General features: G+C 48.8%; 1 protein-coding gene across 1 annotated transcript in view; it reads right to left on the bottom strand.

Annotated features, from left to right (window-relative positions):
* LOC147738139 (uncharacterized) overlaps nt 1-15,367 on the bottom strand; it is a 254,737-nt gene that overhangs the window by 79,381 nt on the left and 159,989 nt on the right. The gene's annotated exons all lie outside the window — the stretch shown is intronic.

The raw sequence follows: 15,367 nt of genomic DNA, 5'->3' as shown, positions 1-15,367 counted from the left end.
AGTAAAATCTCTGCTTGGATGTATGAGAATAAATTAAAACTGAATGGAGGAAAACTGAGCTTCTTCTGTTTGGAACTAATTGTGATCTATGGGGGCCCTCTCACTGGCCTGACCAAATGGGCACCCCTCCCTTGCCCTCCAGAAGTGCTCGAAATTTGGGCATCATTTTTGATGACCAATTATCAATGAGGGACCATGTTGTGAAAGTCTGCGCCACGTGTACGGTCATTCTCAAGTGGTTAAAGAAAATCATCTGGATGCTCCCTCTTGACACCCAGAAAACCGTAGTCCAGGCACTAATCACCTCCCGCCTGGACTATGGGAATGTTCTCTTTCTGGGTGCCGGCAAGGAGATTGTCCGGAAATTGCAGACTGTTCAAAACATGGCAGCTCGCCTTCTTGGCAAACTCCCTAACAGGTCTTCCATCTCCCCTTTTCTACGTAGCCTTCACTGGCTCCGTATTGAGAGCAGGGTTAAGTTTAAGGCTCTGTGTTTTATACACAGAATCATTGCGGGCAATCCCCCACAATACCTTAAATCTTTTATTCTTTCTTATGTTCCTTCCCGTACTCTTAGATCATCCTCCCAATTTAAGCTTCTAATTCCAAGGATCAAGAGAGCAAGAATGGGAGGTCGCTCCTTTTCCTTCTTGGGTCCATCCCTGTGGAACTCCCTTCCTCTCGGTCTTCGGACTGAGCCCAACTATCTGAAGTTCCGCAGGGACCTGAAGACATGGCTATTCAACCAGTAATCTGTTGCAATATCATACCTTTGTTGGTCAGCGCCGGGAAACCTTTGGGTAGCTGTGCGCTTAATAAAATTAATAATAATTATGAAACCAAAACTGTTATGAACCAATGAAAAGTGTTATTTTCACGTAGCACGTTCGTATGCGCATGGGTGCTTCCGGGCGCGCTTACGCTGTGAGTATCACGCGGACGCGGCTACGCGATACGTCATGATGATGTTTTCGTTTGCGCCATTAGCGCTAACAGGACGCTCACCGGTACGCGCCCGGGGCGCGCAGCAAAATTGCGCTGACCGGGGCGCTCCCCGGGACGAGCCCCGGGAGCGCACCAGGGCAAAAAAAAAATTTAACAAATAAAATAAAATAGTATTATATAAATATACAATATAGGATTCATTATAAAACATATTACATTTCATAGGTTTGAGGTCCTATATATAGTTAGGAATTAGCATTTAAAAAACCTATGAAATTCACTGAAAAAACCACAGGTTTCACACCAGTTATAGTTAGGAATTAGCATTTAAAAACCCTATTAAATTCACTGAAAAAAACATAGGTTTCACACCAGTTATAGTTAGGAATTAGCATTTAAAAAACCTATTAAATTCACTGATATAACCATAAGTTTCACACCAGTTATAGTTAGCTGGAAATTTTACTGACATAAAACCATTGAAATTCCCACGTTATAGTTAGTTGGACTCATTATAACTTGCGCGCCTGCAATGCACTGCTGATGACGTCACATATTACATCACTCATGACATGGTCAGTGACATATATATATATGTTACCTACTGGCGGTCGCCAGTAGGTATATATAGTTAGGACCTAGTTACCATAGGAAATTCCGAACATTTTATTGGGAATAACTTTGGCGCCGATTGAGGGATCTGCCTGTAATTTTCCTTAAATTCGCCTCGCTGTGCACGGCTCCTTCCCAGGAAGTTTTGGGGGGATTTGTCAAGCGGGGGCCGAGAAAAAAGGGGGGTCCCAAAACGTGTTCTCCCCATGTTAATTTCCATAGGGACATTCTGACAAGGCTACAGCTCGAACGGCTGAACGGAATTACACCAGAATTGGCAAAATGGTAGGGACTGGTATGCAGCAGTGCCTTTTGTATGTTTGGTGTAAATCCCTCCAGTAGTTCTTGAGAAAATTGAATTTGAAATTTTTCAAATGGCATTTTCTATGGGACCTTTAGACACGGCTACAGCCCGAACGGCTGAACGGAATTACACCAACCTTGGCAAAATGGTAGGGACAGATATGCAGTAGTGCCTTTTCGATATTTGGTGAAAATCCCTCCAGTAGTTAAAATTGATTTCAGCAAATTATATATCTATAGGAAACCTTTTCCTGTCATCGGACTTGGAGGATAGCAGGAGGCGACTCTGAACGTCAGGAGCAGGCTTGGGACCTTCACCCGACGACTTGCCGGACCCGCTGCGCGGGTCCCGCTGCGGAAAAGGTCACTCTGCGGAGGAGCCTCAACCCACCAGGCATCTCGGTCACCGGCAGGGCTGCGAGCAGGCGAGCAGGGACTCCATTGCCCAGGAGTCCCTGCGTGCAACACCTGTGGCCGCTCTCCCTGCCGGCAACGCCCCCTGACAGCGGCTCAAAACTGCAGCGTTCCCCGTGCTGAAGTGGGAAACCTTTTCCTGTCATCGGACTTGGAGGATAGCAGGAGGCGACTTTGAACGTCAGGAGCAGGCTTGGGACCTTCACCCCACGACTTGCCGGACCCGCTGCGCGGGTCCCGCTGCGGAAAAGGTCACTCTGCGGGGGAGCCTCAACCCACCAGGCATCTCGGTCACCGGCAGGGCTGCGAGCAGGCGAGCAGGGACTCCATTGCCCAGGAGTCCCTGCGTGCAACACCTGTGGCCGCTCTCCCTGCCGGCAACGCCCCCTGACAGCGGCTCAAAACTCCAGCGTTCCCCGTGCTGAAGTGGGAAACCTTTTCCTGTCATCGGACTTGGAGGATAGCAGGAGGCGACTCTGAACGTCAGGAGCAGGCTTGGGACCTTCACCCCACGACTTACCGGACCCGCTGCGCGGGTCCCGCTGCGGAAAAGGTCACTCTGCAGGGGAGCCTCAACCCACCAGGCATCTCGGTCACCGGCAGGGCTGCGAGCAGGCGAGCAGGGACTCCATTGCCCAGGAGTCCCTGCGTGCAACACCTGTGGCCGCTCTCCCTGCCGGCAACGCCCCCTGACAGCGGCTCAAAACTGCAGCGTTCCCCGTGCTGAAGTGGGAAACCTTTTCCTGTCATCGGACTTGGAGGATAGCAGGAGGCGACTCTGAACGTCAGGAGCAGGCTTGGGACCTTCACCCCACGACTTGCCGGACCCGCTGCGCGGGTCCCACTGCGGAAAAGGTCACTCTGCGGGGGAGCCTCAACCCACCAGGCATCTCGGTCACCGGCAGGGCTGCGAGCAGGCGAGCAGGGACTCCATTGCCCAGGAGTCCCTGCGTGCAACACCTGTGGCCGCTCTCCCTGCCGGCAACGCCCCCTGACAGCGGCTCAAAACTGCAGCGTTCCCCGTGCTGAAGTGGGAAACCTTTTCCTGTCATCGGACTTGGAGGATAGCAGGAGGCGACTCTGAACGTCAGGAGCAGGCTTGGGACCTTCACCCCACGACTTGCCGGACCCGCTGCACGGGTCCCGCTGCGGAAAAGGTCACTCTGCGGGGGAGCCTCAACCCACCAGGCATCTCGGTCACCGGCAGGGCTGCGAGCAGGCGAGCAGGGACTCCATTGCCCAGGAGTCCCTGCGTGCAACACCTGTGGCCGCTCTCCCTGCCGGCAACGCCCCCTGACAGCGGCTCAAAACTGCAGCGTTCCCCGTGCTGAAGTGGGAAACCTTTTCCTGTCATCGGACTTGGAGGATAGCAGGAGGCGACTCTGAACGTCAGGAGCAGGCTTGGGACCTTCACCCCACGACTTGCCGGACCCGCTGCGCGGGTCCCGCTGCGGAAAAGGTCACTCTGCGGGGGAGCCTCAACCCACCAGGCATCTCGGTCACCGGCAGGGCTGCGAGCAGGCGAGCAGGGACTCCATTGCCCAGGAGTCCCTGCGTGCAACACCTGTGGCCGCTCTCCCTGCCGGCAACGCCCCCTGACAGCGGCTCAAAACTGCAGCGTTCCCCGTGCTGAAGTGGGAAACCTTTTCCTGTCATCGGACTTGGAGGATAGCAGGAGGCGACTCTGAACGTCAAGAGCAGGCTTGGGACCTTCACCCCACGACTTGCCGGACCCGCTGCGCGGGTCCCGCTGCGGAAAAGGTCACTCTGCGGGGGAGCCTCAACCCACCAGGCATCTCGGTCACCGGCAGGGCTGCGAGCAGGCGAGCAGGGACTCCATTGCCCAGGAGTCCCTGCGTGCAACACCTGTGGCCGCTCTCCCTGCCGGCAACGCCCACTGCCCTACCCTATATCTTAAGGCAGAACATCCGCTGCGCGGGAGCGCGCGGGAGCACGCGGGAGCGACCGGGGCGAAGACCGGGCAAAGAGCGGGCCGTTTGAGGCCGTTCGAGGACGGAGAGGACTGGACTGGCCCACCCTCCATCGCTTTTTCCTTACAGGCAAACATCCCCTTGTTCCGTAAGAAATGAGTACCAGGGCAACTCGGAGCAAGACCTCCAAGGCAGCCTCGCAAATTAGCGGCCCTATGGACGATTTTATCACCCGTACTAACATAGCCATTGACAATGAAATATCCAAATTACAAACCCGGGTGTCCTTAGAACTGGGTGCTGCCAGAAGACTGTCACAAGTGATAGCGCTCTCAAAAAAATCCTCCCTAGGCCACATAGCCACCTCTGTTACTCCGGAACGCCCTGCCATCCCTCAATGTGTAGTTACACAGGCTGATGTCCATCGGATCTCTACCAACTCCACCCCCTCTCCATCGCTAGAGCGATATTCCAACGTAGATGAAGCCAACCTCCCAGTTGCATTTTGCGGCCAGAACCCGACCCCTAACCCTCAGTTATCCTCAAACCCCACTACTGATAAACCACCTAAAAGGAAGCGTCGAACAGGCACTGCTTACGCACGCAAAAAAGCGAAAATTGTGCTTCCCCAAAACCTAACCTCCACAAGAGCACTGTCACCTAACGTGTCACCTAACGTGATTCAAGAAAAAACGGGGTCTCAACTCCCTAGGGAGGGAGGTACAGTGGATTCCGATGTCACCCCACCTAGTATCGACCAAAAGATTGAGGGCTTGCAGACTGAAGGGTTGGGCAACAATGAAAGGGAATTCATAGATCTGGTCTGGTCATCCCTAAAGAAACTTCTTTCCCCTCTTGACCTTAGACTCTCGAGAATAGAGAATAACCTGCTCGAGATGGAAAAAAGTATTATTGCTCTGGCCACTCTTGGTTTGAGAACTCTTGAAAACCAGGGGCACCCCGTGCCAGATATAACACCACCAATTCCCACCATTCAAGTGCAGGATGTCCCACCCTCAAACTCTGCCACACCACGGCAGGATGTCCCACCCCCAGCCCCACCCCCCTCACGGCCGATACCCAAGCCAAGGTCTGTGGCGGTGAACCAAATTCCCCTTGCCGCTAAACCTAAGGCTCCCCAACGAGCCCCAAATTCCCAATTAGGAAAGCCTAAACCTGGCGCCCAGCCCAAACCTACCCTTAGTACCGTACAGGACCCTCCTTCAAAGGACAACTTCAGAGGGGGGTACATTGACCTTCCCCCTGAGGCCAACGACTATGTGGTGGTATTAACGGGTGTTCCCCAGATTGGTGTAGACCAGCATGAGAACCACTGGTCGTTGAAAAATAAAATAATGTATTGGTTAAATATTAATAGACCTATCCCCAATGGCAGGAGAAGCAGAGTCCTGATGGTTCGAAGAACTCGCTGGGTGGGCCCAACAAAGAAATCCAGTCCAGGGGACTGTATAGTGGTGACCTTTGAGGACCCGCATACGGCACAATTCATCTGCTCCTGGCCTGGTTCTGAAGGGTCCCCGGTCATACCCAGACCTCTGTCTTTCTTTTATCCACCCCGTGTCCAGCATACCCCGGCGGATGATTGGTCCTTAGTTCAGCACCAACCTTGGAAAAGCCACCCTAAAGCCTATAACCAACTCCAAACATTTTGGAATGGCTTTCCTACCTCAAACAGATATGGTGGCCTGGAGGAGGTGGATTGACTTTCTAGCCAGCAGACTCACCATAACCCTGAAAAATCTTTTTCCCTGCACACCCGAAGCCCACCTGAGCACGTACCCCCAGATCTCCTAGCGGACCTAGTGGGATCTACAAATGGCTTAGACACTAAGGAAGGGTTGATGTCTCCTGTTATTTCTGACCCACTTGTCTCGGAAGGCTGCTCAGTTTCACCTACTGCGACTTCCCAACCATTAATTCAAGGGGGCGCAGCAGAGGCGAACTGGATTGATACAACCAAGGCTCCTTCACCGCAGCATTCTGACTCCTGTGTAAATGTTTCCAGAGAGGCTGCACCCGAAATTTCTCCACCTATTTATCCCTTTTCACAGCACACCTCTGGTACACCGTTAATAAAGATCCTGAGCTGGAATGTGGCTGGGCTTGTCCGCAATCTTGAGAATCCAGACTGGATTGCCCTTCTAGAACCCTATAGCATCTGCCTTTTTCAGGAAACCTGGTGCCAAGAACCAAGGCACAGAGTGGGGTTCACGACCTACTTTGTTCCAGCCGTACAACAACCTGGCTCTAAAGGTCGCCCTTGAGGCGGCCTATTGATTTGGATTAGTATTTCCTTAAAGCTAGGTGTTACCCAAAGGTCTACTAAATCTCCTGACCTACAATGGCTATCACTGCATCACAAAGGAGGGAGGACCCTAGAAGTCTTTAACATTTATCTGAGGGGCTCCAATGGTGGGCCTCCACGTTTATCATCAACAGGCCTAAGCAATGAACTAGCCTCTTGCAACATTGATTCTTATGTCCTTCTTGCGGGTGATTTTAACTGTTGCTTTGAGCCATTGTCTAGGGAAGACATTCTGGATACCTTTGAAGAGGACTCAAGGAGAGGTATCCCTATCCTAGCCATCGATCCGATTCCCAAATGGACACAAAGCGCAATAGATATCAATGCCCTTTGTCTGGAACCCAATCTGAGACCAGCCAACGGCCGTTCCAAATCGGACCCTATGGGAGCCCATACATATAACAGGACTGGGCGAACTTCCAGAATTGACTTTGTCATGCTCAATTTTAATCTGTGGACTTTCCACCAAGATATGGAGGTCATTGTATCCAGTGACAGTGATCACAACCCACTTTCTCTTTCGATCACCAGTCCATGGCAGGATGGGACCTATGCTAGCTCAGACCACAAGTGGAAAACCTCACGTGAAATCGCTCCCTCTAACTGTAGTAGGCGCTTGAAGTGGGCAAGAGTCTCGGCGGATGAAGAGAGGCTATCACAAGCTGGGTCTATTCTGCTAGAGGCTGATTCCAAGCTCGATACATTAAGCCCCACGGGTAAAAAGACCCTACCTTTGTTTACAAAAACCATAGAGGCTCTGAGTGATTTGTTTATTATCTCCCAACCGAGCACCAAGGTGGCCCAAAAAGGTGCTTCCACGTCCAGAACCAAGTGGTACTCCTCGAAATGCCGGGCAGCGAAGGGGACTCTTATCTCGGCAGTAAAAAATAATGAGCCAGATAATGTAAGGGCTGCAAGGAAGACTTATAAAAGAGTTGTGACCGAAGCAAAAGAGGCATATGATCTAAACTTCTGGCGGGACTTGGCCGAAGCAAGAAAAAAGAAAAATGCCAAGGAGTTTTGGGATCTGCTAAGAGCCAGGGAAAAGCCCATTGACCAGCAAATAACCTGCAACATCTCCGGTGCTGTATGGTTGGAACATTTCTCCAAGCTGTATTCCATCCCACTGGGGGGTTGTCATCATATCTTGGCTCCTTTACCTTGCCCTACAACTGTCCTCATGAGTAGTGATGGTCCATTTTCCAGACAGGAGGTAGAAAAGGCAATTAAGGGCATTGTTTCCAACAAAGCTGCTGGCCCTGATGGGATCCCGGGCGATTTGCTAAAAACCTACCCGGCGTGGTGGAGCAGACTGATCACTCCCCTCCTAAATGAGGCCCTGCTAGGAGGCTCTCTCCCTGATTCCTGGAGGGGAGCGGAAGTGGTCCCTATTTTTAAGAAGGGCTCCAGAGACGATCCGGCAAATTATCGCCCCATCAGCTTGCTGGACTCAACTCAAAAGGTGGCGGGCAAAGTTGTTTTGACCAGGATATTGCAGTGGGCAGAAGAAAATCAGATACTGTCCAACCTCCAAGCAGGCTTCAGAATGGGGACTGGCACTATTGAGCAGACATTTCGCCTCCTTATGCTCTATTGGAAAGTTGTGGTGTTGGGGGGGGGCAGTTTGTACTTGGTCTTTATTGACCTACGCACAGCGTTCGATCTGGTCCCACGAGCTTTATTGTGGAATGTTCTTAATGAGTTAGGCTTACCACCCTACCTGTTAGCCTTACTGATAAAATTCCACGATAGCAATTTCGCCCAAATTAGATGGGGTTCACAGGGCGAAAAAACACCTCGCATTCCGGTGAACAGGGGCGTCCGCCAGGGTTGCGTGCTTGCCCCCACTCTGTTTTCTCTCTATGTTAACGGAGTGGTGGAGCATCTCTCACAAGATCCATCTGATGCGCCGACCCTGGCGGGGAAGAAAATTCCGACGCTCCTGTTCGCGGATGACACCCTTCTAATTTCTAAGACTCCAGTGGGCATCCAAAAATTGCTATCTAGCTTCAAGTCCTTTTGTGATGACAAAGACCTGGCCATAAATATAGGAAAGACCAAGTTCCTTGTCCTTAACCCCCCCAAAAAAACAGTTGTTTCCCCCGTTCTAGACTCTGTTCATTTAGAGAGAGTCAAGGAATTTGACTATCTGGGTATACGGTTATCCGACTCTATGAGCTGGAGGGCACACCATCAGAAGGTGTTTCTTGCTCACAAGAGGGTAGCTGGAGCCCTGCTCAAACAACAGCGAGCTTCGCCATTGAAACCCATCGGGGCAGTCCTAGATATCTACAGGGCAAGGGTTGTAAGCGCGGCATTATACGGCGCGGAACTGTGGGGCTCACAGAAAATTGATACCTTGGTCTCCCTTGATAATAATTTTCATAAAGATCTCTTGAGGCTGCCCCACAGCACTCCTACAATCCCCATTTTGCTAGATGCGGGTTCCCGCTCAATATGTGACCAAGCAAAACTACGCCCTCTTTTATTATGGTCTAGAATCTGGAATGTCCCTGAACTCCACAGCTACGCAGATGCTCTGGAAGATCTTCTGTTCCTTCCAGGAAGCCACAAGATTACCTGGCTTAGGGATGTTAAGTCCCTTCTCTACAAACTGGGGCTAGGAGATGCTTGGGATAGTAAAACAGCTCCCTCAAAACAAGTAATAAAAAAAGCCTTCTGGTCGTGCGTGGACAACGAAAGAATGTGCAATTCTAATCACTGTAAATCTGTCGCCCAGTTCTTGTTAATTAAAGAACTCCCTTTTAGGGAACCCTATTTGGACTCTATCCACAACTCTGGCGACAGAGCACTGTACATTAAATTCAGGTTAGGTGTACTCCCTCTTGGTCAATTTACCTCAACCTGGAAACCGCCTCTACAAACTGTGCCATTCTGTCCCTTTTGCGAAATGAGGGTTGAATCTGTTGCACACTTGTTGTTCGAATGCAACACCTATGTAGCACCTAGGAAGTTGTGGTTGAGACCATTATGTAGGAGTCTGGGAACAAGATCTCATTTAGAAGCCCTGCGCATATTGTGCACTGACGCAAGACCCTTTTTCGCCTGCTGTCTGGCAAAATTCTTAGGCTGGGCCTGGCGCTTAAGAACTGCAAAAAAACTGTTGATACAGTAGTATGCTTTCCCCCTCCTTTTTCCCCCCTTTTAAAAATCCATTTGACTATTCTGATTGTTTTTTATACTGTATATTGCGAATATGTTGTTACTGTATTGCATGTGCTAAATCATGTTTTTTATTATTGTGAAGTGCAGCTTTTATGATATGTTTTTATATCGAAATAAAGCTTATCTACCTATATATCTATATGCGCTCAACATTCTATTGGGAATAACTTTGGCGCTGATTGAGGAATCTGTGTGTAATTTTCCAGAATTTTGGCCAGATTCGCTCTGCTCCTTCCCTGAAAGTTTCGGGGAGATTCATCAAGCGGGGGCTGAAAGGGGGGTCCCAAAACGTGTTTTCCCTATGTTAATTTCCATAGGGACCTTTAGACACAGCTACAGCCCGAACGGATGAAAGGAATTACACCAAACTTGGCAAAATGGTAGGGCCTGGTATGCAGATGTGGCTTTGAGTTCTTGAGAAAACTGAATTTGAAATTTTTCAAATGGCATTTTCTATGGGACCTCTAGACACGGCTACAGCCCGAACGGCTGAACGGAATTACACCAAACTTGGCAAAATGGTAGGGCCAGGTATGCAGTAGTGCCTTTTCTATATTTGGTGAAAATCCCTTCAGTAGTTGTTGAGAAAATTGAATTTGAGCAAATTATATATCTATATGTGCTCACCATACGCGCACCGTACGCGTACCGTACGCGTATATGCGCGTGCCCTTACGTGTGCGAGCGAGTTTCTGATTGGCTGGCAGTCGACTGTCAACATTCCAAACTGTCCAAACAAGGAAGTGTTGGCCACCATCTTGTTTTTCAGGAGAACTGAGGCACAAGAGAGCCCCATGAAAAAGAGTGGAAAACACGAAAAGGGGTCAGGGTAGAGATCCCCCAACCCTCTAGCCCTTCTCAGGGGGTCCCAAAAGGACCCCCAAGGGCAAAAAAAAAACCAAAAAACATGGGGTACGCGCACCGTACGCTTACCGTGCGCGTACCCCGCGATTTAAAAAAAAAATTGCACTTGGTGGTCCTACAGGGACCCCCTGAGAAGGGCTAGGGAGTCAGGGGGTCTCAACCCTGCCCCCTTTTCGCGTTTTCCACTCTTGTTTTGTGCTCGCTTGTGCCTCACTTTTCCTTAGAAACAAGATGGCTGCTATAATAACATATATAAATGTTATCTGCTAATAGAATTAGCATTTACAAAACCTTTGAAATTTATTGAAAAAAAATATAGGTTTCACGCCTGAAATAGTTAGGAATTAGCATTTAAAAAACCTTGCAAATTCACTGAAAAAACCATAGGTTTCAAGCCTTATATAGTTAGGAATTAGCATTTAAAAAACCTTGCAAATTCACTTAAAAAACCATAGGTTTCAGGCCTTATATAGTTAGGAATTAGCATTTAAAAAACCTTGCAAATACACTTAAAAAAACATAGGTTTCAGGCCTTATATAGTTAGGAATTAGCATTTTGAAAACCTTGCAAATTCACTTAAAAAACCATAGGTTTCAGCCATTATATAGTTAGGAATTAGCATTTAAAAACCATTGAAATTGCTCCTATATAGTTAGTTGTACTAACTATATTCCGCACACCCGCAATCCACTGCTGATGTCACATATTACATCATTCATGACATGGTCAGTGACATCACTGATGACATCTCAAATGACATCTCATTTGACATCACTGATCACATCACTGATGATATAATTCATGTGATAATACGATGCACCTCCTCACGCTCTAATATAACCTTTGATACACCCAGTGTTAAATACAGACTACCATTCTTGAAACCATTGACACACCAATACCAGTTACTACATACACACTCACTGATTCCTAGGTCTACACACACATTCACTCATTCACCCACAGAATCACTCATACATACAGTCACTCAATACAACACTATCATATGCACTCATACACCTATACAGACACTCACACACTGCCACTCATCCATGGAGTTACTCACACACCTAGTCAGTCATGCAAAGAATCAATCACACTTCCATTTCCTCAACCTTGCCGTTATACACACACCTTACTTATTCAAACATACACTAACACATACTTACTCTCTTATACAATCACGGATACAAATACACAATGATCCATACAGCCACTCGCACATTCACTGGCTTTCATGTATAGTCATTTATATATGCCAACTCTCACATGCACTGTGTTTTACATATGTACTTACTTGGACATGTAGCACTGAGATATACATTCACTCACCAACACACCAATGCGCACAGTCAACCGCCCATACAGCTGTTTCCACATGCACTCTTGAACTCATACACCTAGTGAATCAACTGCTCACACATCTATGCACCGAGTCACACACCTCCCAGCCACCCACACACACACTCAGTTGAAGTATTGCGGGGTTCCCAAGGCCTACACGCTCCAGAGATTACCCACTTACACACAAGAACTGTTGGCACGGAAACTGTAAAATGCAAAGAACAAGTTTATTAAGACCCCATGGGGTGGTGGTACACTCAAACAGCACCCTTCGGTAATGCAAGAGGTATCACCCTGAACACCGGTGTGACCCCGTTTATATACAATTTTGGGGCAATAAAAGATAGGCGGCATAAGTTAAGACACAGTTTTAGAGACATATATGGTCATGTTTTGGAACACTGCCAGCTCATTGGTGGTTTCAAACCCGTTGGTCAGTTAGCGGCACATTCCTGAGGGTTTACGGGTCAGTAAGAACTGCGCATGTGTGGCTTGACCAGTACTAAAAATAGCCTGTTGCTGGGCAGATGAGAGTGGTCAGTGGAACGGACAAAGGACTAAAGGGCACGTCGGCCACGAGGCCGCTCATGGTCTAAGATGGCCGCTGCAACATTCAAAATGGCGTTTATCGTATATAGCCAAGTTAAGGAGGGCAACGTGTAGGTTCAGCTAGTCGCTAATCCAAGCGGGCCAATTACGACAGACGACCCTTTTAGCGTTTAGCTGAATCTACCTCATAATGAACATACTCTGGATGTTCGTCCTCGATGTCTATTAACATAATTTGTGTCACCTCTTTGTGTAGCATTATTTTGTCATGGGCAAGAGCTCGCCTCGATGGTAAGCAAGCTGATAGACACATTGAACATAAGGTAGGGCCACATTGGATACACAAGCATATAAAGAACATTGCTCCCACAAGTATGCAGAGAATTGTCAACAGTTTCCAGCCCCAAGTTGCAATCATGGACCAGAACCATCCAGAAAGTGTCCAAGTTCCATTGTCCGGGTGTATTTCGGCAGCTATCTTATGCAGCTTGGAAATCGCATCATACACAGATGGAGAATTATCAGGCACGTAAACACAACAGCTGCTTCCGATTATTCTACATGCCCCCCCACGATCAGCCAAAACAACATCCAGCACCATCCTGTTTTGGAGGGTGACAATTCTGGAAATCTGCAGTTCTTCGGTAATATTCCCCAGGGCAATAGCAGTGTCATTCGCAACAGCCTCGACAACGCGAGTCAGCCGTCTGATTTTCCGGCTGTTCAATGCAGCCCCCACAAAGGAGAATAGTCCCAGATTGAAATCCACATACTGTTGTAATGCAGTGTCCGTTTGATCAATGTCCTCTAAAGCAACAGTTCGCTTAACTCTGTTCAAAACAAAATCGTGGTACAGAGTATAGTCGTTATGATACATCGGAGGGGCAATGAATACAGGAGGTAGCACAAACGATACATAGCATGTGCCCAACCACCCCACCGGAAGCTGATGGTACCCCTTCGTTCCACAGATGAAGTAGGTGTTTCGAGATGCAACAAATGAAATGCCATTCGGGCTATCAAACGTGAGAGTAATATTACATTCACTTTTCCCCACTGCAATCGTGCCCTTGTTTCTGATGCATAAATCGGCTTTGGTGGCAATGACATTTATAACATGAGCACTGGATACATTCACGTTTCGCTGATTGCTATATATTCGTGGGGCAGACACATTATCAGGCCTGTATTCTTCCCATTCAAAACGTGTACCCTCTGCCCGTGGAAACCCATCCTTGTCATGGGGACATTCTTTATTTAGGCGAAAAAGCACCCCCCCTTTTGTTGGCCATCTCAAAGTAAAGAGGAGAGTGTACCAGGCATTGCAAGACCCATTGTGCGAAAACGGGAGTGGAATAAGTGGGGTGCCCCCTCTCTTCTGGTGCCCAGGCAACATTCCACACACCCAGCAGTTAGAGGTATTGGTCATGTTATGCGTGTGGTGAAGAATCTGAATGAAGCTGTTATTTAAATACGTTTGGCGATGGCGTTCTTCATGGAAGGGCAATGTAAAATGGAAATGTTCAGACGGTGCCGGGGTAGTCGGCAGCAAATGTTCACGCACAGGCACCACAAGTTCGACTACCCAGGCTATAACCGCTATCACCACAATGGTTAGAAGAAAAAGAAAGGCACCCAACAGTTTCTTGTCACGAGATGCCGTTGATGCCATAGTTCAAGAAAGTCTGTGCAAAGTCTCAAATGACACAAATTGTTCACAAGTTTTCACAAATAGTCTCAGATACACGTACGTGTATACCTAAAAAAGAAAAATGCGGTGCTGAACTCCGAGGTAGCCGTTGTTTTCTTCTCCGGGCCAAGACGGGTGTCGCTACTCTGGCAGAACTGATCCCCCCCCTTGGAATTCCCGGTTTCCGTTTCACAAACCTGGAGCGGTTACCAACCAGTCATAAAAAAAGGGACAAAAAAAACTTCTTATCGCGGACGTAGATTGTAGCGCTCTCTTCCGGTAGCAGATTGGTCCGGGAAGGCTCCCTCCACTTCGGCCGACGTCACAGCTGGGCTCTTTTCTTTCTCCAAGATCTCCTTATAATCAGTCAGCACAACAGGAGTCACCAGATCCGGAGAGACTCGGCGACAATGTGTCGAATGCACCCACCGCTTCCTGTTGGTCACTCGTACGGCGGTGCGGGTCGCCAGAAGGACCTGCTCGGGGCCCTTCCACCTGGGCTCCAGACTGCTTGCTCTTTCAAACGAACGGATCATCACATGATCCCCAGGACGAAGATCGTGGCCCTCTCCAGCAGAGTTGTCAGGGAGCGCTTCTCGAACCTGTTGGTGAATAGAGAGCAAATCATTTGTTAATCGTGCCAAATAATCATTCATCATAACACAAGGCACATCATGTATTAATCGCGGCTTGGGCACCCCCCAGATATTCATGGGGCGGCCAAACACCACCTCATAGGGCGTAAGGCCAGTTCGTGAGTGGGGTACTGATCTAAGAGAGAGCAGTGCTAGCGGCAATGCATCTGGCCACTTCAACAATGTAGACGCCACGATTTTGGCCAGCTTAAGCTTCAAGGTGGCATTGTACCGCTCGACCAAACCTGCTGACTGAGGGTGGAATACAGCGTGGAACTTTTGCTGAATCCCTAACCCCTTCAGTACATATTCCACAATCTTTCCAACAAAATGGGGCCCATTATCGCTCCACAGAAATTTGCAAACTCCAAAGCGAGGAAAGAACTCCTTAAGCAACACCTTAGCTGTTGTCAAAGCTGTATTGTCTTTCGTGGGGTAGGCCTCAACCCATTTGCTAAAAGCACACACCACCACTAAGACGTACTTCAGGTTGTTGCAGCGCTCGAGTTGGATATAATCCATTTGAAGCACTTCAAACGGTGCTGAAGGTGGAACGAACCCTCCTTT

Source organism: Lissotriton vulgaris, chromosome 1_1 (genome assembly GCF_964263255.1).
Source record: "Lissotriton vulgaris chromosome 1_1, aLisVul1.2, whole genome shotgun sequence".
Classification (NCBI taxonomy): Eukaryota; Metazoa; Chordata; class Amphibia; order Caudata; family Salamandridae; genus Lissotriton; species Lissotriton vulgaris.
This window is presented reverse-complemented; position numbering and strand designations above follow the sequence as displayed.